The sequence below is a fragment of the Vulpes lagopus genome, chromosome 7 (assembly GCF_018345385.1).
Source record: "Vulpes lagopus strain Blue_001 chromosome 7, ASM1834538v1, whole genome shotgun sequence".
Classification (NCBI taxonomy): domain Eukaryota; kingdom Metazoa; phylum Chordata; class Mammalia; order Carnivora; family Canidae; genus Vulpes; species Vulpes lagopus.
In genome coordinates, this window is record NC_054830.1 from 40,594,424 (window position 1) to 40,621,475 (window position 27,052).

Sequence of the window (27,052 nt, forward strand, 5' to 3'; positions counted from 1 at the left end):
GGGATGATTATTTTTTTAATGATGGAGTTTTACCCAGTTTTACCTTGTTAAATAAGCTTTAACATAATTTAAGATGACCTAAATATTCAATTATAATATTTGTTTACAAAAGATTGATGGAGAACTGTTTAAAAGCTGAGGTTTTAAAAGTCGTAAGTCCTACATCTCTTGAAATGATATGAGTTTACAACTTCAGCCCAGCATTCAATCCCCCTCATTAGCACTTGAACCCCCTACAGGATCTGCTCTTTCTCCTCCTTGCTTGTTGTCCTTAAATAATATGCCTTCTCTGTCCCTCCTCCTCAACCATTCCTTAGCTCTTTCTCAACCATTTTTCTGCCTGGTATGCTTTTCTCCAGAGTCTATATCTAAAATGCTAACTTTCTCATCACCCTCAAGTCTGTCCTCGAAGATCCATCCTAATCATCTATATAATCCTGAAGCATTTGCTCCCACCCCACCACAAACTCCTGATCCTCTCATTCTAGTTATTATTTTTATTTTCTGTTTATAGTACTAATTGTCTTGTACCCTAGATAGTTTACTTATGTATTATATTTTTCATGGATTTCTTTAACTCCCATGTTAAAGAGTAACCCTCACAAGGACAGTGATACTTGTTAGAACTGTCCATGGATATATTTTAATCACCTAGGACAGTGTTTGAGACACAGAAGTTCAGTAAATATTTGTTGAATGAATCAATCATTTTATATGACCTAATTGATATGGTAGATTTGCCTCCACTTCAAAACAATACCATAAAAGATACCCACAATTTTCTTAATTATTTTTAAAAGTTAATGGTGAAAGCATAGATTTTGGTAAAGGGGATAAAATAATTACTGAGGACTAAAGAATAGTTATCACAAATGTGAAGTGATAGCTCAGTTTGTATTGTTAGTCCCAAATCACAAGAATATTCAAACACCTGATTTTCTTTTTTAGATTTTATTTATTTTCTCATAAGAGACACAGAGAGAAGCAGAGACATAGGCAAAGGGAGAAGGCTCCCTGTAGGACTTGATCCCAGAACCCTGGGATCACAACCTGAGCCAAAGTTAGATGTTCGACCACTGAGCCACCCAGATGTCCCCACCTGCTTTGTTTTTTAGAAAGAATACTATGAGGGAATTATGTTTATTGTAGTAAAACCAATTCTATCACTTTAACACCAGTAAAATTGTTGGCCATCAAAATATTGTCTGAGCAGAAGCAGGTGTGTTGTGAAAGTTTTATAATGATACACATCTGAAATAAATGGCAGATTTTGATTCCTTAAAGAATAGTTGGAATGTTTCAACCAGAGTAGCAAATAACTTTTGTTTTCTCTGTTGAAGTATTTTTTTCCAAATTGCAAATTCTGTCAAAATGAGTTTATCTTTTTTTAAATTTACAGCTGTGAAACTATTTTTATCTCTTTTAAACTACACTCTAGTTTATATTCAAATGAAATCTAAATAAATATAAACTTTTAACCACAAAATAAATTAAGTTTATAGAATGATATCTTTTGACACACAATCATTTTCACTATAAGCACACAATTAATAAGCATTCTCACCGTAAATGCAGCTTTATCTGGTATTATATTTGCTGAATGAGACAAGACTATTAAAGAGTTATTGACAAAGGAGAAATGTTCAATAGTAATCTCAAGTTTACCTTATAGAGGAAAAAAAAGGTTTTCTTTGAAGAATGGGAGAGATTTAATTAAACATAAAATAAGGAAAAGGTTACATTCTATTAAAATTTAAAAGGTTAAGAGAGTAAGTACAAAGCAGTCCATGACACCATTTTTTCCCAAATTCTCACCTCATTTGCATTATACAAAGCAGATAAAGTCATGCATCCCCCATACCCCAAAGTGAATGACAAAGGTATGTGTATAACATAAAAGAACATCTGTTAGTAGGTCTCTCCTGAAGAAATGGGAAGGGCAAAAGCTTCCTTCTTTCAGAATTAATTTGATAATAAGAGTTCTCTCTGAAATCTCAGATGACTCAACACAGAATAGCACAGAATGTCAAAGCGTAGAGGGAATTTCCAATGTAAATTAATAGGATGATGGTAATAAGTAGATGCAGTGCTAATTCCTCCTTTTCTAATTGCCAGTATAATCATAATACAGTAAGACAGTATGGGAACACATAAAAGTAAAAAAAAAAAAAAAAGAAGAAAGAAAGAAAAAGGACAGGTCTGCTTGTTAGTATTTTAGTATGAGATACAGCAGTAAATCTGAGGCAGAGGGAAAACCCAGTTGTTGTTGGTTTTTTTTTTTTTTTAATCATCTTTCCACTGAGGGAATTGCTCTATTTCCAAAAATGAGTTCTTAAAAAAAGAAAACTACAGTCTGTACTTTGAAATCAGGTGCAATTATCCTATTAGCAATTGAAACCATCCCCAAATTAGGATAGGCTTAATTTAAACTTCTTAGGTCTAAGGTAATTGGATTGATTACTCACTAGTAACTAGACCACAGTTAGTGGGATGGTCAGTTCTATGATCTTGTGAATGTAATCTCTAATTCAGAATCATCAAGGAACATCTATGGAAAATTTCTGGCTTACCATGTTGTGTGTGTGTGTGTGTGTGTGTGTGTGTGTGTGTGTGTGTGTGTGTGATTAATTTAAGTAAATTCCACAGAGAATCTAAAAGTTGCTCTGAGTTCCCTAATATGGTGATTGGAATTAAGGTGCTCCCATTGATAGGAATATCCTTCTCACAAATATTTTTTGTTATCATATATAATGATCTCAAATAAAATAGTTAATTGATGTTATTTTAGGAGAATGGGAGGTTTATTAAAGGGAAAGGAAACATATGCTTGTATGTTGAGTTGTTATTTATTCATAAATTGCTCAGTGCCCCACTTTTCAGCTAGTTATAAAGAAGAAAGAACCCATAAACTAAGTCATATTAAGGTATCAATGACAAATATTGTATTACAATATTTGTATTACTCTTTTCAAGATCGCTTCCATCTTCAAACAGAATGTCTAGAGGTAGAAATATTTTAATTTAAATAAAGAGTCTTTAGATAGTGGTACAGTTGGAAGACAGACTCTAATGGATGCTACGTTTCAAATCAAATCCAATAGCATAATTTCTATTACGCTGATAATGAGTGTCCTTCTTGGATATTAAAATGAAACTTCTCATTGGTTTCTGGTTGTGGATAATATAAAATAAGGACACTCCACCCTATTTCTCTCACAAATCAGCTATAAAACCTGAACAGTGTGCATGAATCAATTATTTTAGGATTCTTCAAAGTAAATATATTCACAATAGCTAAAAGGTGCAAAGATGGATGAACAGATACAGAAGATGTTATATTTATACCATGGAATATTATTCAGCCATCCAAAAGAGTGAAATTTTGCCATTTGCGATAACATGTATGAACCTTGAGAATATTATGCTAAGTGTAATAAGTCAGAGAGACAAAAACATTTTTCACATGATTTCATTTATGTATGTAATCTAAACAAACAAAGAAACAAAACAAAACCCAGATTCAGGGACACAGAGAACATGGTTGCCAGAAGAATGAGTTCAAAATGAGTGAAGGGGATTAAGAAGTACAAACTTTCAATTATAAAATAAATAAATCACGGAGAAGTAATGCACACCATGGGGAATATACTCAGTGATGCTGTATTAACTTTGTAAGGTGACACATGGTAACTAGACTTACTATGATTAACATTTATAATGTATACAGAGTAAATCTGAGGCAGAGGGAAAACCCAGAGATCACTCTGTTGTACACCTGAAACTAATATATTGTATGTCAATTATACCTCAGTAAATTTCATAAAATAGTTTAAGAAATTGAGACTTGAGGGATGCCTGGATGACTCAGTCAGTTGAGTATCCCACTCTTGATCTTAGCTCAGGTCTTTATCTTGGGGTTGTGAGTTCAAGCCCCATGTTGGGCTCCATGTTGGGTATGGAAACTACTTTTAAAAAGAAAAAAAATAAGGCTTGAATATATAAGTAAACCAATATCTGTGCTGACTAATCATACGAGTGGAAATATTGCTATAAACAAATGTGACAAGAGAATAAAGCCTATGATAATCACAGAACTAGAAATTCAAAAGAAAAAGTAACAAAGAACTTAGGATTTAAAATTAAAGTAAAAATTCACCACAGACAAAATATTTGCTGTGAAAAATAAGGCAGAAATATGCTTATGTTGAGCAAAATTGTCCATCTGTCCTTGTGTATTCAAGAACCTGAATACTTCTTGTTTCTCAATTAAAATAGAAGACTGAGCTAGGGGATCCCTGGGTGGCGCAGTGGTTTGGCGCCTGCCTTTGGCCCAGGGCGCGATCCTGGAGACCCGGGATCGAATCCCACGTCGGGCTCCCGGTGCATGGAGCCTGTTTCTCCCTCTGCCTATGTCTCTGCCTCTCTCTCTCTCTCTCTCTCTGTGACTATCATAAATAAAAAAAAATTTAAAAAAAAGAGATTGTTTATTTAAAAAAAAAAAAAGAAGACTGAGCTAGTATTAGTGCAGAACAGAGACAACAGTTCTGATTGCAATTCAGTAACTCATGTCATATTTCATGTATTATGACCCTAGTGTCTACATATTTTTTAAATTTGCATTGCTTTGCTTGATGCTATTAGATGAAATTTAGCACTTATGAAATAATTCTAGGTTATTCATGATTCTATTAATAAAAGACTATAATTCTGGATATGAGACTATGAAGACACAATGGACATTTGTTGGTTGTCCCCTCTTTTCATTCATCCTTATTCTCATCTCAAGAACTTTCCACTTGGGATCTTATTTTTTCTGGGGAAGCTGGGACCAGATTTCTGAGACCTTGGAACAAATCTAAGCCCATTACCACATTCCATTGCTCTGGCCACAGAATTGGTGCAGCGACAGGTATATAATTCTGAGCTGATCCAATCCAAGTGAACCTTTGAATGTGTGCTCAGGTTGCTAGGACAAAAATACCCTCTCTACTGCTGATAGGAAGGAATGGTTTTGTATCCATGAGACCTATTAACTACCATTTTGGGATCATGATGGTGAGTGACTTAGGGTGACATCAACGTTGAAAACAGAGTAAAGAGATTCACAGAAATCAATCATGTGAAGATCTTAAGCCTATCCTAAATGTAGCTTCCTCTTCTGCACTTCTCAGTTACATAAACCAAATATGTTCCTTAACTGCTAAGCCAATATGAGTTGGTTTTCTATAATAAATCACTGTATCATACCTGCCACAGAAGGAAAACTAATGCTTTTCGTGATAGATAGAATAATGGCCAACAAAAGAGGTCACACCCTCATCCCTGGAAGCTGTAAATACCTTGTTATATGGCAAGTGGGGAATTGAGATAGAAAGTGGAACTAAGGTTGTAATCACCTGACCTTTAAATGCAGAAATTATCCTGGATTGTCATGATGCACTCAAAGTAATTACAAGCATCCTTGAAATTAGAAACGAGAGGCAAAAGATGAGTTAGTGTCAGAGTTATTTGACTAGAGAAGGATCTAGCCAGCCATTGCTGGTTTTGAAAATTGAAGTGTGGGGCAAAGTGCCAGTGAAAGTGGCCAACATCAGGAATTAGAAATGCAAGGACATGGGTTCTGTCCTAAAGCCTCCAGAAGGAACATAGCCCTGACAACATCTTGGTTTAACCCCCATTTTGGACCTCTGATTTCCAAAACTTAAGATAATAAATTTAGGTGGTTTTAAGGCACCAAGTTTGTGATAATTCTCCCTCATGTCCCACACTGGTTTAGATGTCCTTCCATAGCCTTCTTCAGCCTCTTGTCTGCAGCTTTCATAACCTCTACATATGTCAGCCTGGCTTTCTTAAAAACAGGGAATTTACACAATCACAGGAAGTTAGGAAAATTCAGAAGTTAATATCAAGACAATATTGACACAATACTTCAATCTATAGTCTTCATTCAAATTTTATTGTCCCGTTAATGCTCTTAATATCAAAGTGTTTTTTTTTTCCCCTCTCTCTCTGATCAAGGATCCACAGGATCACACAGACATTGGATTTAGTTTCCATGCCTGTTTAGTGTCCCTTTTCCACAATATTTTCTTTGTCCTTTGTTATTCATGTCAATGACATTTTTGAAGAGTATAGGCCAAGAATTTTTCTGAAAATCCCTTTGTTTGTTTGACGTTTCCTCATAATTAGATTCAGACTATGCATTTTTGGTAAGAATACCACAGAAGTATCCTCAGCGCATCCTGTCAGCAAGCAGATGATGGCAGGTTGGGCCAATTATCAGTTATATTAATTTTGGTCAGTTGGTTAAGATGGCAACTACCATTTTTCTTTACTATAAATTTTTTAATTCCCTGTTTATAATTAATAAGTATCTCATTAGGGGATACTTATAGACTTTTGTCTGCTAGTTTTAACATCTGTTTGTCGTCCTTGCCTGAAAATTATTACTGTAGTTGTTGCCAAATAGTGATATTCTAATTTATTATGCCTATTATTAGAATTCTATTCTAATGAAGAGAGTTTTTTTCCCCCTTATGTATACATTTAGTTTTCTTACATTTATTTTTATTACCATGCACTTCTGGGTTCCTCTTTTCTTCTGTAGGTTGTGATTCATTACTATAATTATTTATTTTGCTCTACTGTCTCACACCAGGCCAATGGTAGTCTTTTCAAACTGAGTCTGGGGTTATTCATGTCCCCATGAATCTTTGAATACCTTCTTACAGACTGGCACAAAATACTCTAAGTTCATCTCATACTTTCCATATCCCAGCCCAAGAATAAGCCATTTCCTTAAGGAGATGGTATTTGGAAATCAAGATCTCAGTGACAAGTGTGGTTTTTGGTACTAGAGTTTCATTGATTTCAGGTCTTTTCAACAAATAGATCTAGCAAATAGAGAGGAGACTTGAAGTCTTCAACCACATTTCTGGATTTGTCTAATTTTTCAATAAGTTTTTCCTTCATTTTATTTGAAACTCTATTGTTGGTGCAACAGTTAGGATGGCTATGTTTTCTTGGTAACATGCCCCATTTATGATCATAAAATGTCCCTCTTTGTCCATGGTAATATTTTTGTTCTGAAGTCAACTCTAATATAAATATAGTCGCTCTGATATTCTTTTTGTTTTCTGTTTTAAAAACAGCATTGCTGAGATATAATTCATATAACATGCAGCTCGTCCATTTAAAGTTCATTTTTCAGTATTTTTACAGAATTGTGAAACCAATACCATAATGTAATTGAAGAACACTCTGCTTCCCTAAAAGACACCCTGCATTTATTAACAGTTAGCCCTGTCCCCACTAGAGCCTCCTACACTCAGGTTTAAGCAATCACTAATCTACTCACTGTTTTCATAAACTTGCTCACTCTGGGGCACCTGGGTGGCTCAGTGGTTGAGCGTCTACCTTTGGCGCAGGTCGTGGTCTCGGGGTCCTGGGATCGAGTCCTGCATCAGGCTCCCTAGAGGGAGCCTGCTTCTCTCTCTGCCTATGTCTCTGCTTCTCTCTGCCTGCGTCTCTCATGAATAAATAAATAAAATCTTTTTTAAAAAATGTGCTTACTCTGCATACCTTCATATAAATAGAATCATACAATATGTGGTCTTTGTGACTTTCTTGTTTCACTTTGCATAGTGTTTTCAATCTTCATCCATGCTGTAATGTATCAATACTCAATTATTTTCATAGCTGAATACTATTCCAATGAATAACATATTTGTTTCCTGTTGCTGATAGAAGTTACCATAAATTTAGTGGCTTGAAGCAACATAAATTTGTTATCTGACAGTTCTATTGATTAGAAATTCAATACAAGTCTCACTTTGTTAAAATCAAGATGTTGGCAGAGCTGCATTCCTTTCTGGACACTGGGAAGAACCCATTTCCTTGTTTTTCTCATCTTTTAGAGACCTCTCTCCATCCTTGATTTATGGCCTTCTCTCTCTCCCTCCCCGCCCCCTTCTCCATTTTCGAAGCCAACAAAAGCAGGGGGAGTTCTCACACAGAATTTCTGTGACTGACTCTCCTCTCTCCCTCTTCTAATTTTAAGAGCCTTGTGATTACACTGGGCATCTTGATCTTTCAGGGTAACCTCCCCATATCACAGACTGTAACTTACTCACATTTGGGCAGTCCCTTATACCATGCAAGGTTACATATTCACAGGTTCCAGGGATTAGGACACAGTCGTATTTAGGGGCCTTTATTCTGCTTACATCACTTGGATGTGCCACATTGATTTATCCATTTATAAAGTGATGGACATTTGGACCGTTTCCACTTTTTGGTTTTTATGAATAATGCACTTGTGCATTTCACGTACATATGTTTCCATTTCTCTTTGATGTATACTTAGGAGTGGAATTGCTGGGTCATGTGGTAACTCTATATTTAACTTTATGAGAAACTGCTAAATTGTTTTGCAAAGAAGCTGCATCGTTTTACATTCCAACAAGCTATGAAGGTTCCATTTTCTCCACATCCTCACCAACAATTGTTCTTTCCTGTGTTATTTATTTTAGCCACCTTCACATTTTCCTTTCTAATTAGTGCTCAGATGATAAATTTATTCCCATTGTTTCACCTTCAACCTATGTATTTATATTAAAGTGGTTTTCTTGTGAACAGCATTAAATGCACCTTACATCATCTTGTGTTTGTACATAGACCACAGCCCTTTTAATATTAATTTCTATAACAGATTTTGAGAGCTAAGTTTTTGAAAATATGGAACATTTCACAGATTTGCCTGTCGTCCTGCTTAGGGACCATACTCTTCTTCTCTGTATCATTCCCATTTTAGTGTATGTATTGCTAAGGTGAACATTCTTATAATAACATTCTTGCTTATAACCTTATTAAGTTATAGGCCTGTGAGGACAGAGATAATGTCTAATCTATTTATAATTGTCTTTCCTAGCTTTGTGCCTTAAGTATTTATTGAATGAATACATGAAACTTTATAGATTTTCATTGTACACATTTTATTCAGAGGGCTTATCTCATGGTTGTTCATTGGCTCTCGATAATTTTGTATTGATGGGACAACTGAGAGTATTGGTCATACACTTGAAAGGGGACTGGATTGAACCCACTTTTTTCCCCAAAAAGTGATTAACTAACCTTTAAATTGCATCAGTTTCCAACTGTTTGTTAATCTAACAACTGTTCTTTTCTTTCTCCCAAATCAAATTCTTTTTATTTTAATATTTATGTGATCTTTTTCTGGATGGGCTTGACATCATGCTCATTTAATATTATCCTAGTCTACTCTACATGATGCATTTTCATCAACTAAACATTCCATCTAACAGATGTGTCAGTAAAAGGATAGCTCATCAATTGCAGTAGAAATAAATTTGTCAGATGATTGACACTGTTCACACACAAAGGAAGAGGTATCAAGTGAACTGATGTGTCTTGGTATCAAAACGCAAGACAGCAAAGTATTTATTTAAAGAATATATTAAAATTTTTTTAGATATGGCACTATCTGGAGTTCTAAAGAACATTTCATAGATGTTAAATCTGTATCTTTGTTGCTTTAGTGTTTCAGAGTCTGCTGAAGGATTCATCAAAAGTAAATTACAGTTAGAGGATCTGTTTTCCTATTATCATGGAAGGAAATACAACTTAGTTTTAAAAATTAAAATTATGGACAAAGCATTAGACTCTTAATCCTGTCTCATTAGAAAAGACTTAAGTGCAAACAGCCAATAGCTGTTAATTATAAGAGGATAGATATTGCAAGCTTTAGCATCATCCAAATATAAAATCTGTCTTTAATACCTAGATTAAGTGGAATAGATGATGATTTTGTTTTAAAAATAGGTATGGACAGTTTTTTACATAAGAGAAATTACTTTGAATTGTTTTCTAGTTCTTTTGTATTTCTCATACTTTTCACCTGGCTCAAGTTAAAATTCCTTGAGAATAGGAATCATGTCTTTTGGTTGTTTGGTACTTTCACAGCGGTGAAAAGCATAACATGCATACATAGTAGGTGCTGATAAATGTTATGTGAAAGCATGTCGCCTCTCTGACAACTTCTGTTCTGCACTTGCCCAGATGCCTCTTCCAACACTCTTCTTCCTGTGTGACTCTATTTCTTGTTCAGTCTCTGCTCAAATGTCACCTTGTCACAGAGGCCTTTCTTTACCATGTTTTATGAAATCTCAGTTGCTTCTCCCTGATCCATTGCCCTGAATGACTTTTCTCCATTTAAGAAAGAAAACAATGATTTTTCTATGGTCAGAATAAGAAATTCTGACATATTTTTAAATATAAGCTTAATTGGTATCTAGTAATCTAAAATTTTGTGAAAAATTAGAAGCTGTATATAGCTAGAAGAAAAATTATGCTTTATCCTACAGTGACATAAATATGCTTAACATTTAAATTTAACACTTCCAGGTTCTTTGTAAATATTAACTTATTTCCTATTTTCATTTCTGAAGTTTAGAACACACGATAAATAGCATTAAACTTTGAATTTAAATGACAAAAGAAAATAATATACCATTAATTTTAACTATTTGAAGATGGAAAAAAATCTAAAAAGTATGTAATGTTTGAAGACAATTCAAAATGATATATTGTCGGGATCCCTCGGTGGCTTGGCGGTGTAGTGCCTGCCTTTGGCCCAGGGCGCGACCCTGGAGTCCCAGAATCGAGTCCTGCATCGGGCTCCCGGCATGGAGCCTGCTTCTCCCTCCTCCTGTGTCTCTGCCTCTCTCTCTCTCTCTCTCTGTCTATCATAAATAAATAAATAAATCTTTAAGAAAAAAAAAGATATATTGACTGTTATCAGTATACATTTGTTTCTGTAAAAAAGTAAAAATAGCATCAAATTTTCCTAAGATGCATTAAAGAATTAAGGATTTTAATACTTATTTAATTGATATTGATGCTTAGGTAGATATTTAAAAATGTTTTTTCTTTTTTTAAATAACATTTTTAAAAGATGTTATTTATTTATTTGACAGGGAGATAGAGAGACAGAGCACAAGCAGGGGGAGCAGGAGAGACAGAAGCAGACTCCCCACTGAATAGTGAACCTGATGCAGGGCTTGATTCCAAGACCCTGGGATCATGACCTGAGAGGAAGGCAGATGCTTGACTGACTGACAGCCATCCAGGTGCCCCTAAATTTTATTTTCAGTTCACTAAATAATGATAAAACATTTTATACAGAATGGAGTTTTGCCATATTTTTGCTTCTGTCTTCTATAAAGTAGAGATTACATAATTTCAATTTTAAAAATCCATAGAGTAAAATTAACCTGTACAATTTAACATCCTTAAAGTCAACAGGTACAGAGGCCACAAGATTCTGTGGCATGTTTAATTACCAAAACTGACATAGGAACATTCTGATTAAAATATTATTTCTATCTTAGCATTGCTTTTAGAAGATTCAGTTTAGGCCAATATGGAAGTGGGAATGAGAGGGAACAGTTGTGATGATGTTTTGGCTGTATGATGCCAGTGAGAACTTTGAGATTTCCCTAATTGAACTCCTTTTCTAATCTAATAGAAGTCTGAGTATCTTATATTGATGCCAACACCTACTTTACAGAATTGTTATGAAGACTAGAAATACATATCAGTCAGGAATTAAGCACAACGTAGTAGACAACTCAGCACACAGGGACTTATTATCTGATGCATTCATTTGCAAGTTAAGTTTTACTGTTTGCTCATACATGACACTAAATTTAACTCTCTGTCTTCCTTCATTCCTACCTTCCTTCCTTCCTTCCCTCTCTCCCTCCTTTCCTTACTAAAAACGTCTCACTAATTCAAGGCTTCAGCAATTACTTATCCTTTAGAGGAAAGTGGAATAGTGGCTATTATGTCAGACTTTCTAATAGATATGTGTTAGAGATTGTTCATCTATTTTCTTCCTGTAGAAGAATACTACAGATGTAGTATTATCTGCTTATCCATAGCAATATAGGTAGACAGTAAAGATAGAAGATAATACTTGGAAATAGCTTTCAAAAATCTAAAATATTTAAACCTGCCTTTTGGTTTTGTACATTTTATTAGAGGTTACAAATTGGTGGCCCTAAGGGGACTCTAAGACTTTTTATTTGGTATGCATATGAAATTTTTTTAGAAGGAGCCTGTGTTCTCCAGCTTACCATAATCTTTACAAGTCCTGCACTTTTAGGCCATTTTGTTAATTTTTATTAATTCACATTTCCATTTGAATTATTACGAAGGTGAAAAGTAAAAACTGATTTGGTGGAAACTTCAAGTCATCACTTTGTGAAAACAAGTTTGATTTAGCAGCTCCTCAAGGTTCTTTTAGCCTATCAACCAGTGTCATATTGTTACTTTCAAGCAGAACTCAGGAAGTTTGTGGACTTGATTAGTAAAATAGACAAAATTACCTCTTTCTTTCCAGCATGTTATTTAATTATGAATGTAGGCCACAAACCACAGTAGTATTAACAGTACCTACACACCATCACTAAGAGAAGTATTTTTGTATCATAATACAAGTTTTGCAGGTATCTTGAAATATTGCCCATCTTTACTCTGGATTTAGAGTTGTTAAAGCCACTGCTAGACCATATTGTCTAATGTATCATTCAAAAGCATACATTGCTATATCACAAATATGTCCTAATACTATTTTAATCATTGTATTTCAGAATAATTTGTTTCCTTTGTATATTTTGTAAGCCAGTGTGTTTTAGTCTATGCACTTAACATTGCTCTGAGAAGTATCTTGGCAAGAGAGAAACAAAACAAGAAAGAAAACAAAACAAAAACTAAGGCTCTTTTAAAACCATGTTTCTTTATCTAAAGAAAATACTTATTAGTTCAAAACAACATATGTATCAATTCGGTGCTGTCATATAATAGTTTATTTCAGTGAAAGAAAACATATTGGAAATTATTATCTCCCAGTTGCAAAATCATTCCTTTAGTAAATGTTTCTTTACTTAACAGCACCTTTCTCACAAACACATTTATATGCACATTTTATCTTTTAACACACTTAGCTAAAAGGAGCACAAAATGGTTTAAAATTATGTATTAAGAATTTATTACACCCACCACCATATTTGCATAGACTTGAAAACAGCAAAATAGCATCGTGTAAAGCACATACAATATGGGTTTTGAAAATCTGGACAAAACATTCGACTGTAAAAATTTAAATAGTATGCCTGGACTTTGATGAGTCTGTTACTTCAAAAATACACAGTTGCTCTCTGCTGCAACTTCCCAATTTATGTTTTCTACCTGTTGGAGTACCAAGCAGCATTTAAACCTCTATGTCAGCTGTGAGTTTGTGCAAAAAAGTAGTCACTCCAGACATACCAGGTGCTTCTCTGTGTCATTGGAACGATCACTGTGATGGATATTCTGTTCTGTGGCTTTCGTCTGATCAGAGTCTGAGCAAGGATTATGCCTCTGCTGAACAAATTATGTTTTTTCTTACAAGCTTCCTTGAGAACTGATGATCAGCACTCTGATTTTTCAAAAGAGCAGTATGACATTAAAAAATGATCAAACCATTAAAAGACAGTTGAAATACTAAAGGATTTTATTTAAACTCTTGTAGTATTACCCTCCCCCACACCTACAAGGGAAAAAAGAAAGAAAATCGATCTATAGGGAGACAGTGTGTAGATATTATAATTTTATATCCCCAGTCTGAATTTCTTTTAACAACAGATCCTATATCATGTCTAAGATAATAGTAATATTTTATACATTAATAATATTTTGCATATTAGAAATAATCAATCCATTATGAATCTACCATTCATGTTAGATTATAAAATCCAAATGTGATGATCTTTCTTTTAGCCCATCATTCCAATGCATTGGAATGTTTTATTGGTGAATAGATCCTAGACAGTATCATAGGGGCCTGAGGAATTGAGACAGGAAAGGAAAGAAAGCCAATAAATAGGCTATACAGTGGCTCAATACCCTTGGAAAATTCTGGAAGAAAGTGTGGGAACCATGTTAGAAGCTGAGGTAGTTATTTTCTAGCTTTCATCTATCATTGGCTTAGAGAGCTACTCTAGAGGCATTAATGCTACTGCACTTATCACATTTTGTTGGTCCCATGCACAGGTAAACAGAAGAAGAAGTCCTCAGGTACAGACTCTCAAGTGATCATAGGATAAGGCCTTCTCTATACCTGCACGACTGATGAGCACAAAGAGGTATTGGGGGAACCTACCGTGCCTCCTATAACTGCCAGAGTAGGACACAGGGAAGACAATTTTTACGTGATTCATAAAAAAGAAACTACGTGAGATTAGGAGAGAAAATCTCATAGCAATTCTGAGGAAACTGGACTAAAAATTAAGAAAATATCTTCCAATGCTTCTTTAAGTTTTACTGTTATTGTGATCATTTAAATGCATTCAGTAGAAATATGCATATTATTAAAAAAAAACTTTTGAGAGAAGGTAGGTGGAAGTTATGGGACAAATACATGCAATGAGGAAAGAAAAAGAACAAAATTGCAATAGTGAAAGAAAGCAGGATGTGCTCAATCTCCCACAGTATTTCAGCACAGAAGGCATGAAATGAAAACCAAGGGCAGATATCTCATCCTTCACTCCCACCATGCAGAATTTACACTGTGAAAATTAACAGTCTTTCGCTTCATCAGAATTAAAATCATACACAATTTGCAGACATACACTCACACTTTGGAAATATATATATATATATATATATATATATATATATATATATGGAAAGAAATTATTCATTTTATAGCCTCCATTAGAAAATGCCTGAGCATTATGGAAAAATTTTTACTGTGAATTAGTAGTTTGTTTTAATTCTTTTCCTCTGATTAGAATATACATTCTGAAATCAGGAACTTACATTTTTTCTCATTTTTTAAGACAATGCCTGTTATATGATATCTATATGTGATAGTTGAGTTGGTAAATTTAATTGAATGCATTAAATGAAGTCTTTTCTATAATCTAGTGGCTCTTGGAGGGGGATAATGGGAGATAACCACCCCCCACCAACCACCATTTGTCAATATTTAGAGGGATTTTTGGATGTTGCAGCAGGATGGAGGATGCTACTGGCATCTAGTGAGTAGAGGCTATGGATGATGCTAAACATCCTACAATGTAGAGGACAGTCTCCACAACAAAGAACTGTCCATCTCAGAATGTTGAAAGTGACAAGGCTGAGAAACACTGCTATCATGCCTATCACTGTTTGGTCTTTCACATATTCTATTCTCATTATACAATGTCCTATTAGTCAATAACTAGGACACTGCTGTTTTGTACAATATTAGTCTCAATCAATCACATATAAAGTTAATTTGATTCATTTTAGAGTTAATATGTGTACCCAGAAATTGGGTTTCTCCAGAAGCCCAGAACTCAGAAACAAGTAGTCCTACAAAAATGGTTTTTGAGAGGTGATCACTGGAGATATCAGTAGGAAGTAGGGAATTAAAGAAGGTGGGGGGGGGGGAGGTAAGCCAGTTAATAGTGTGGCATTATCAAGAATTTGTCCAATGTGGGCAACCGAAGCCGAGTCCTAATGGAGAACCCTGGGAAAAAGAGTAGAGTATGGCTCAAAGTTATCCCCAAATGAAGGGTGAGGATTCTAGGATGTATATCTACCAACTCCCTTTCATCGTTGGCTGGAGGCTGCTTTCAGGGGCTTTAACTCTGACACACTTCTGGTTTCCCTCCACTCAGATTGAGTATACTCCATAACCAGATAAAGACTTCAGGTAGAGAATCATGGATGTTCCTATTAAGCAGCCTTTGGTGTGACAAGGTAAGGCCGAGGGGTTACGGCAGGCAGGAACAGCAGCTACTTCATCATGAAAGGACAGATTTATGAGCAAATATGAGTTCATGTGGGGAATTGTATAATTAAGATGGTTTACAGTAAGTTTTTACTAAAATTTTACTTTTCCTGTATCCGTATTATTACCTTTTTGATGTATTAGAATCATAGAATCACAAAGCCTTTCAATGTGTCTAACCCAACCTCCTCCTTAACTTGGACAAGCAGATACTTAGCTTCATTTTAAGCATTTTAGTCCCACTGATTTCAAACTACTTGATTAATTTAATTGATCCTAATTAAGAAATAGCCTGTTTTCTTTTGCAGTTTTACCTTTTTTATGGATTAATGAATGTCAAACTGTCCTTGACATGTAGATCTACTGCTTTCAGTAATACCCTGACATTAATTCTTGATTTATTTTTGGAAAAATCTATTAAACCCAAAAGAATTGGCAAAATTTTATTCAGAAAATGGTGTTGAAAGTTTCCATATTTTGTGTACATTTATAATTTAAATAATAATGAAAGCCTTCCATTAAATACTCATTCCAAATAGGTGTGTGATACTAATTTGTAAGGAAACACAAAATTAGTTTTATAGAAACTTCTAAAACTAGTATAAATCAGCCCTCAATGCAATATTCATCTCTGTCCACACATTATATTAGAGTGTGCTAAAATGTATAAATTTAACCCTGATACATAGGAGCTGAAGGCTCTTTTACATGATTTATGGGATCACTGAAGGATTTATTTCTCCTCCCCAGTCGTTTTTCTACTATCGTCTCAAGATTTATACTATCCAATCAGGTAAAGACCACTTTCAACCCCATTTGAATAACTGCTGATAGGTCATAACTTTTCTAGAAAGGTATATCAGATACTCTAGTGATGTTCTTTGATTTGACAAATCCTGAACAGGAAAAGTTTGGCTGCTAAGATTTTCAACATCAATCCACTCTTCCTGTTCTTACAAGTCTTTTTTAGGTCTCAAAATACAAAAAGGAACTGTGTATGTCAACTTCTCAAAAACTGTTACCAAAAAAAAGAAAGAAAACTGTTTAATTTATTTTAAATTTAATTTCAGGAAAGAATATTGATATAGATGATTTTATGATAGTTACAACAATTTACTGTCATGCCATAAATGAATTGTCTTTCATTTTAAGTTTATTTCTTTCAAATTTTAATTAGATGTAATATAATTTTTCTGCACAGTTGCATTTATCTCACATTTTATTCACTGCTATTATTTATATCACTGTAGAGAGTTAACAAAGGACAAGAACAGGAGATAAAGATGTTTTACACACTCTACATGTTATCTTATAAATATTTTATATAAGGCTGATTTAAGATGAAAAGTTTGGTACTATTAAAAATATCGAAGATGTTATTTAAAACATTTAGATCATGCCATTGGAATTACTTTTCGAATACTTTATGCCAATTATGTTACAGAAGAGATTCTAACACTATGAAAGACACCAGTTTTAATGGTGTTTTACAGAAATATATTTCTTGAAGAATTAATTTATATATTTAGACAGTGAATCTGGCGTGAGTATGCCCTAGTTCCATTTGTGATACATGGATTCCGTTTGGTATCTTTGACAAAGTGCTATAGCAATCAACCTGGTTTTTATTTAGCATTTGAAAGGACAATCAGCCAAATTCTAATCTCAGATGTGTGAACTTATCACATATTTCATGAAATATGCTGCTTTGCAGTATCAAAAATGGATTTGAGGCATTTATGGCAAAGCACAGTACAAGAGAGGCACATGAGGGTGGATGAATTCATTTTCAGGGGATGAACTTAGGACTTTACTCATGCTTTCAAGAACCAAGAACACATGGCTTTTATTTCTCTCTTCATGTTCCAGTCAGTTCAGAGAATCTTATCAGTGGGCAAAATACAGAGGCCAACCGCCATGTGTGGGAAGAAAGGAGAGCTGCGAAATTTAGAAGTCCCAGATTACCTGAGAGCTACTCAGTGCACAGATGGGTTGTTTCCCGTCAGTGATCCCTGATTGAACCTGCCACTGAATTCTCCTGAATAGCTCTTCATGAATTTCAGTTATGCTTATTTTTACCATGAGTTTGTATACTGCCAAATATGATCACTATTTTTTTGTACAGGCTTTCTTGATTCGAGTCTTTCCCTTCACTTTCTGTACCTCCCAATGAATAAAGAACATTAGGAGGTGGCAAAGCACCTTTAATATTTATACAGTCTTAGTCAACCTTCTGAATTTCTGGTCTTCCATGAATGTTTCCAAAATGTTTCATCCTTGGTGGCCTCTCCATTGAGACTGAGTGAAGCTTAGATGTGTCATTAAGAGAAGTATTTACTATAGAGCTCATATCGTGTACATTTTAAGTTTTACATTGTATAATCTGATCATCTATTCTATGCACCATATTTCCATTCTATTGTATATAATTATGCTTAGTTAAATGCAGATTTTTGAAAAGTTCTAATGAAATACCCACTTGTCGATTTTTATGTTTTTTCTTTTATTTTTTTTAAATGGAACTATCGATCTTAAACATTATTATTTAACATGATTAATAATAGCTTTTTTTTAGATGTAGGCTACATTCTCATAGACACTTAACTGTTCTGAAGGAGGCTGCTTTATTTTTAAACATGCAGTTCAATTGAAACTGACATTATGCAGTTCAAAATATATATATTTAGTCCCCTTTCACTTTGAAGAATTACAGTCCTTGAATGCATTTCTTTCCATTATTAAGTACAACTATACCTGAAGATGAAGTCCTGTAGGCAAACCAAATGCCAGCCTTTACTGCACACTACCTATTTTAAGTGGATAATTTAAAACATACACACTAAATGTATTATCTTTCTTCCCACTTAGATACTAGTTGAATATCTCATCTGCAAGAGAAGCTCAAAGACACATATTTGTTGTGTTTTATTTCAACTAGCCCTTGTCACTTTGCAGTAAGATACTGTGCATCATACAGTAAGGACTTGAAATCAAGGACCGATATGAATGAGAGGGATCAACATTTCCTTCTAGGTGGCTCTGAAGAAGAACAGGATGCTTTAGTCTTAGCCCTGACTTTTCCATTGATTTACTGTGTGATAGGGAAAATTGCATAATTGTTTCTTCTGACATTTTATAAAGGGGTGCTACATCTTTGGGGAATATTTAGAGTTATAGTGTAATAATTTCTACATTTCCATGAGTAACGTTGCCTATAAACATTAAATGTTAGAAAAATTTAATGTTCTGGCTGGACCAAATTCATTCATGAAGCTGTTGTTATAATGTTTTTATTATTATTTTTCAGTAATATGTTCAATACGTAGCAACCATGGACCCTTTTAAAGTGTATTAACATTCCTGGCACTTAACATCACCAGAATGAATCTCTGAACATGAATCCTAGTCATTTAACAGTTTGTAATATAAAAATCCAATGTGTACAAGATTAATCAGCAATGGCAGTTAAATGAGCTTATGACTAATAAAGACTCACAGAATATTTCAACAAATAGTATAGATACTGAGTTTTTTGCTAGAATGACATGTTTAATATCTTGCTTTCATTGATGAATCCTGCTTTCTCTAATCCATTATTTTGGCCAAGTTTCTTTCAATTTTTATTTAGCGTGACTAAATATTTCACTAGAGTATGAAATTTTTTAAATTTATAAACATTTTATTTATTCCTGAGAGACACACAGAGAGAGGCAGAGACATAGGCTTCTCCTTGTGGGAGAAGCAGGCTCCCCACAAGAAGCCCGTTGCAGGACTTTATCCTGGATCCCGGGATCACGCCCTGAGCCACCCAGGTGTCCCTAAACTATGAAAAATTGTTAAATGGCTAGAATTCTGCAAATACTTATTGAGTCCCTACTGTATGCCTGACATTGCAGAAGGTACTGAGTTAGTGCCTAATTCATAAAGATACCCATAAAAAGCCATTCCTGATCTCAGGACCTCATCGTTTATTCATTCACAATCTATGATATGACAAGAACCATGATTAAAGAACAAAGCCATTTTTTTCAACAAATATTTGTTGAGTACTTACTATGTACCAGGTCTCATTCAAAATATTGGAAAGGTGTTGGTGAACAAAACAGACAAAATCTCTGTTCTGTTCTGATAAGGTAACATGTTAGTAGTGGGAAATGGAAAATAAATTTGTAAGTATACCTATGAATAAGTGTCATAAATAAGCAAATTATGTAGTATGCAATATTTGTCCATTTCCCCACCCCCTTTAAGGAAAATAAACTTATATTCTGGTAAAGGGACATATTTGGGGATATTTTTAAAAAAACTAATATAAGTCATATTATTCACATTGAATATTCAAATACATTTGAAAAATATGAAATAAGTTCTAGATTGACTTCCCCAAATCTCATACTTTATTGCTACTAAGATGCACATATCTTCACATATTTAGTAGGTGTGAAAACAAAGTGTATCAATTAATCAATAGGATGTAGTGTTCGTTGTCAACTGGGCAGCAGGTGCAGTATAAATTGGCACTGGCTGTGCATGCAGAAACTGGGATTTCATTCATGGTGGTATCATTTCATTCATGGTACAGCCATTATCATTGGCCTTTCAGTTAACACAGCATTAATGAACCCGTTAAAGAAAAAAGTATGAATCCTGGTTGTGATTTAAAATCCTTAAATAATTGCTGGATTTTTCCCTTTTACTCATGAAAATAATTATTTTCAAAATGAAGGAGATTTTTTCTGATATTTAAAAGCCATCACAAAAAAGATCATCTACTTGTATTTTACACATGAACATTTCATAATCAGTAGGTGAAAGAGACAGAGACCATCTGCTACAATTAAACAAGGAAGGTTTCATTCAGATAACTAGATAATCCTTATAAGCTATCAGCAGGAGAATCAAAATCAAAAGTCAATGCATTAGCTCTTGTCATTCAGAGTAGTTCAGTGAGGTTTCTGAAGACCAGGTTATCTTTTTTTAAAGATGCATTTTTGTATGATTTGGAATTGTTTCATCTCTACCACTCTGATTTTTTTAATGTCTTTAAGTCAATTTATAATAATGTTGTAGTTCTCTCTGTAAATTCCATTATGTTTGCATAGCAACTACTCTGTTCTGCATACCAGGTAGATTAAAATTTTTGGCCACTATTATAAGGATGAGTAAATGCAATTGTTTAACAGCATGATTGGAGATAAACAGAAGGGGTGGTGAAGAATTGAATGAATGCCCAAACTCTTGCGTGATGCCTGTCACATTTCAGTTTCTATTCACTCTTCAGATTCCTGGTCTCTTTTACTACCCTCTTCTTCTCTCTTCCTTTTCTGCTCTGTGCTGAACCACACATACACAGAATGAGCAATATTTTCATCTTAAAAATGCAAAGGTAGGGAACAGAGAGGTTTTTGCTGTACATTTTTGGTGTACTTTTTGGGAAAGGAAAGAATTCTTCCTTGTTACTGTCTTTAGAGTTTAGATCAATTCTTATGGAGAAAGAAGTACAACTACTAGTAGATAAGTTATTTTAAAATCAGTAAAACACTGGACTTTCAGTTACTAGTTTGATTCAAAAATGTGGTACTTTTTAATTTTGTGAGCCAATGTCATTTGTAAAAGCATATAAAACTATTATTTATGTACATTATGGTATTAAAATATTAATAGAATAACTGGTCTACAAACCATATGGTAAAAATGACATTAGTATTTCTGACAGAATTTCCTCTTAAGCTTACTGGTAGACCTTTCTCATTTTGTTACATAATTTCCTTTTGTAGTTAAGAATTTTCATGAAAATCTTAGTGATACATTGAAAGATCCATCTCAGTGTTATATACTCTGATATATTACTTCCATGGTATGTCATGTATACCAGGAATTGGAGAACGGTGAAATTTTTAGGTGAATGAGCATTTTCTCTTTAGTTGGCATAATTTCATTTTTTTAAAGGCACATTTATTCAGTGTCTGATCATACTATTACGTTTAGCAATCAACAGCATGAGTGCAAAAAAAAAAAACAAAAACATCTACATTAAAACCCTTTGTTGGAATGCTTTACACTTTCCACAGAACAAAAACTAAAATAACCTGTTATACAATTAGTCACAAATACAGTCCTTGAGTTTTTTGCCCATACACATGAGTATTGTCTAAAACATGTCTTCTTTGTAGCAGCTAGGCCCTGCCACCACTGTGCTTGGCTGAGTTCACAAATCTGTTGTAACCTGTAGCTTCCCTATCAAGTCTCTGGCTTTCCTCTCCTGCTAAGCTTTGTTTCCTGTCAGTAATTAAAACCTTCTGCTACCGCTATAAGCTGCTACTGCTGCTGGAACTGCCATAACCACCTTGGTTTCGTGGTTTGGCAAAGTATTGGCCTCCACCACCATAGGGGCCGGAGCTTCTGCCTCCAAAATTTCGTCCTTTCATGGGTCCAAAATTTGAGGATTGATTGTTGTAATTACCAAAATCGTTATGGCTTCTGCCACCTCCAAAGTTGCTTCCATCATTATCAAATTCGTTATAGCCATCCCCACGGCCACCGTATACACCACCACCTCGACTGCCACCGAAACCACCTCGACCACTGAAGTTCCCTCCATGACCAAAGTTGTCATTCCCACCAAAACCACATCCACGAAAACCACCAAAGTTCCCAGAACCACTTCGGCCTCTTTGGCTGGAAGAAGCACTAGCCGTCTCTTGCTTCGATAGGGCTTTCCTTACTTCCCAGTTGTGGCCATTCACAGTGTGGTATTTTTGAATGACAATCTTGTCTACAGAGTCATGGTCATCAAATGTCACAAAAGCAAAACCTCTCTTTTTGCCACTGCCTTGGTCAGTCATGATCTCAATCACTTCAATTTTCCCATACTGTTCAAAATAATCTCTTAGATGACATTCCTCAGTGTCTTCTTTAATGCCACCAGCAAAAATCTTTTTCACAGTTAAGTGGAGACCAGGTCTTTGAGAATCTTCTCTTGAGCTAGCCCTCTTTGGTTCCACGACTCTTCCATCCACCTTGTGTGGCCTTGCTGTTCATGGCTGGGTCCACCTCCTCCACGGTGGTGTATGTGACAAATCCAAAGCCTCTGGAGCGCTTGGTGTTGGGGTCTCTCATTACCACACAGTCTGTAAGCATCCCCCGTTGCTTAAAAAGGCTCCTCAGACTCTCATCGGTTGTTTCGAAGCTCCAACCTCCGATGAAGAGCTTCTGCAGCTGCTCAGGCCCTTTGGGAGACTCTGACTTAGACATGAGGGCAGTGGCAGGGGAGACTTCAACGATGCTTACTCAGCGGCATCCAGGGCCAGAAAGGAGTAATCTAATGAACGTATCTCAATTTCACTCTTTATATTATTTTTTAAATTAGCTTAATTTAAAATTTCATCCACTTGGATGAAAATATTTTTCTTTCATTGTATTGTATTCTGTTGTGGCTTAAGAAACCAGACACACTCGACTTTACTTGAAAGGATCCCAAAATTAGGGTCATCTTTATAAACATTGGTTCCTTGATGGAAGTTGTTTTAAAAAAAAAAAAAAACAGTTTTGGTGGAGAGCTCATAAGAGGCAGTTAATTATCATCTGAAAATACTATTATGACTGGCATTTTCTGCTTTAGGCTATCTCCTCTACCTGCGTTTTGTTCAAGTAATTTTTCTTAGCCTTTCCACACCTCCACTGGCCATGACGACCAGCTCTCTTTTTTACATCCATTGTTTTCTTTGCACTTTTTGTCCATTGTTTTTTTTTTTCCTCCATTTTTTCTTTTATTTTGTCACCCTTTTATGAGATTCTTTTTGGCTTTCATACTGTTCAGATTTGGCTGTTCGTTATTATTAGACAACAAGAGCAAGTCTTCATTTGGATTAACATTCCATCTTTAAGGTTCTTCTTGGCTAGATTTATTGGTGGGGTTTTCTATTCCTTCTATTGTTGGGATCATTTCAGAGCTTTGGCCATGCCTGCTATCCAAGTGCTGAATATACACAGTGTTCCTGTAATAAAAATGAGAGCCCTTGAATACCAATTTTATTAGCTTACCAAAATGCAGATTCTCTACGCCAATTTTATATAACATGGCATTTGGATACATAGCAGTATTTTATGAAGGACACTACGTGTTGCTGCCAGAGTTTGTATCTAATCTAATGTCTGTGACTGCTGTGCCAACAATATGTCTGAGTAGATTTTTAAAAAAACAAATATGACAATTATCTCCAAAGAAAGTGTTTAGTCATTACAGTTTATAATTTACATGATTTCTGAGATAAAATTTGGCATTGGAAACTCTTTCCTAAAAGTTTAACATTTCTGTGTAATTGACACATCTCTATACCATCCCATTTGACTAGAATGAGGTCACTAAAGTAATCACAAAGCCTATAACTTAGAGTTTTTACCATAGTCTCTGATACAATAAGGATCTAAGTTTCATGATAATATATGATGTGGCCAAGTAGTAACCAGGTCCATTAATCTTTTATTTAAACTTTCTCTATTGTATAATTATGAATATGTCACTTTGTTCCTAAATACATATATTTTTCGGTTAAAATATATAATTTTTGGGATTTCAGCTTGATTCCTTCATGTGAAAGTATGTAAATGAATTCTTTGAATCAAGTCTAGAATATATCTCTTTTGCTATGACTTTCAACTTCTACTCAATTCCAAAGCAGTTATATTTTTTAAAATATTTTATTTATTTATTCATGAGAGACACACAGAAAGAGGCAGAGACACAGGGGGAGGGAGGGGCAGGCTCCCTGCAGGAGCCCAATGCGGGACTTGATCCCAGGACCCTGGGATCATGACCTGAGTCGAAGGCAGATGTTCAACCGCTGAGCCACCCAGGCTCCCCCAAAGCAGTTATATTTATAAGGCAAGAGATGATGTGATGAGATACCTTTCAAACATGTAAGTATAAGATGTTGGCTCTGGAGTTACTCTTAGTTCAAGCCCCAATGTCATTACTGTAATTGTGAGATATTTGGGAAACCAAGCTTTTAATTCCTGAGCTTTACTTTCCTCTTCTGTAAAATGGGAAGGATTAGGGGGATACTATGGGTGCCTACATTACAGGACTGCAGAAAGGATTGTAGTAGAAAATAATTATATCTGGCCTATGACAAACACTTGAAAATGTTAGACCTTATAAATATATTTAGTATAAACATATTTTCAGAGAAATTATGTTACATTTAGAGATGAAATGTAAGAACAAACAGGAATTTACAGATGCATTTGCTGGAGAAGCCATGATTACAAATGAAAGTCACAAGTAAAAGGACAGCAATGAGGTCTACTTATACAAGTTTATCCCAGTATTTGAAAGCAGAGTATTCCTATGAAATCTCCTGTAAGCTGAAGGCATAAAGCAAAGAAGCAAATTACTATTGATTTATAAGGAAAAAAAATTGGAGTGTTCCCAGACCCACAAAAATAACCTCTCTCAGGCTTTTCTGGTACCTTAGGACATATCTTGCTAACGGAGGCACAAAATAAATCGAGATAAAGCACAGATGTTCACAGACTCAGTTCCGAGCTATGGCGGTCTGATGCTGAGATGCTGAGTGTAGTTCCAGGGGAAGGAGCTTAAGTGAGGCCACTCTTGCTGCTCAGGGTGCGCGCTGCCTCTATAACAGGCTCACTGCAAAACAAATGCCAAATGCTGTTTTTGGTTTTCTTCTTCTTTGTGAAAGCAAAACTCCTCTTTGGATTTCTGTCAGTTGGTAAAAACAGGTACTGATGTAGGTCTTTCATGAACATGTAACACAAACTTTGGAAAACCAGGGATGCTTGTCATATATTTCATTGAATAATCTGTCTTCCAGGATATACAATTTAATATGGTCCCAGGTGGGAAAACCTTCAGAATGTAGCCAGAAGGTCTCTGCTTTTGCTTCTCTGAATATCGCCACTGTGCTGGAGAGAAAACAAAAAATGATATAGAATGGGTTTGATTTTTTTACTATTTAGGTGCTCACTGTCTAAAATGAGTTTGTAAAAACACAAGTTGATATTCTAGAATGTATGATACACAGAACATGATTCAGTTAGACATGTAGTAATGTCTATTACATATGATGACTACAAGTAACTTACTTTAATTTTAACATGATTTTTAAAGCCTGTTACTAGGTATGTCTGGGTGGCTCAGTGGTTGAGCGTATGCATTCGACTAAGGGTGTGGTCCCAGAGTCCCAGGATCGAGTTCCACATCAGGCTTTCCTCAGTGAGCTTGCTTCTCCCTCTGCCTATGTCTCTCATGAATAAATAAATTAAATCTTTAAGAAAGAATGAAATAAAATCTGTTACGCCCTGTGTGATGCCTAATATCAAAGATATTTTAGAACTATTGGAGATATTTTGAACAAGTAAAAATAATAAAAGTTATAATATCTGTCATTATTTCTGTGCACAAAATAAAAAGCAGTATAGGCTTTGAGACTTAATTTTCTAGAAATGTCTGTTTTATTAATAATTCAGTTGTCAAATATAGAATATAGCAGGTGCTTTTGACATACTTCAACCTTTTCTCTGTCCTTATAAAAGTGAGTTGAAATGTTTCGTGAGTTTGCACTGCATGGTATTTAATAATAATTCATTTTGTAGTAATACATTATTCTGTTACAATAGGATAATGAGCCATTTAATCAATGGGAGACTAAAACATATGTACATATTCATGTCTCAATTAATCAGTCATCTAAAAATTTATTGAGGGATTCTAGAAATTGTGAGTGTTAAATATTTTCAAGAGTCTACAGTTCAAATGGGAGGACAGTGGTAATGCATATGTTACATGTAAGAGAATAATTAAATGTACCTCACAGAGTACAAAAGCTATTTCTCAAAAACTTAAAATAACAGATAAATCTACAGTGCTGTCAACATTTTGTGCAAGTAATGCTACCTTACAGTACCTCATAGTACCTTGTAGTACTGTATCACCAGAAGAGTTATAGAGACTGGTTTACTATTTGAGGTTTTTTTCATTGTGTCAGCCAGGTCTTGCCATGTCATTGCAGCTCATGAGCATCATACCTACCTGGGTAGAGGTTGGTTTAACAATGAGTATACCAATGTCATATTTTGGAAGGCTTCATGGAATAATACTGTATTTCTCTTGTCCTATATAACTTCTGCATAAAGTTGTAATTTTGCTAAATATGAATGCATAGTAGCATATAGTACATAGTAGCCGCTATA

The 27,052-nt window shown here is 34.8% G+C and overlaps 1 non-coding gene and 1 pseudogene across 1 annotated transcript; one reads left to right on the forward strand and one right to left on the reverse strand.

The window, feature by feature from the left end:
• LOC121495131 overlaps nt 1-27,052 on the forward strand; it is a 130,201-nt pseudogene that overhangs the window by 48,775 nt on the left and 54,374 nt on the right.
• On the reverse strand, nt 8,731-8,836 carry LOC121496347. The gene has a single exon (XR_005989176.1). It is a non-coding gene; the product is annotated as a U6 spliceosomal RNA (small nuclear RNA).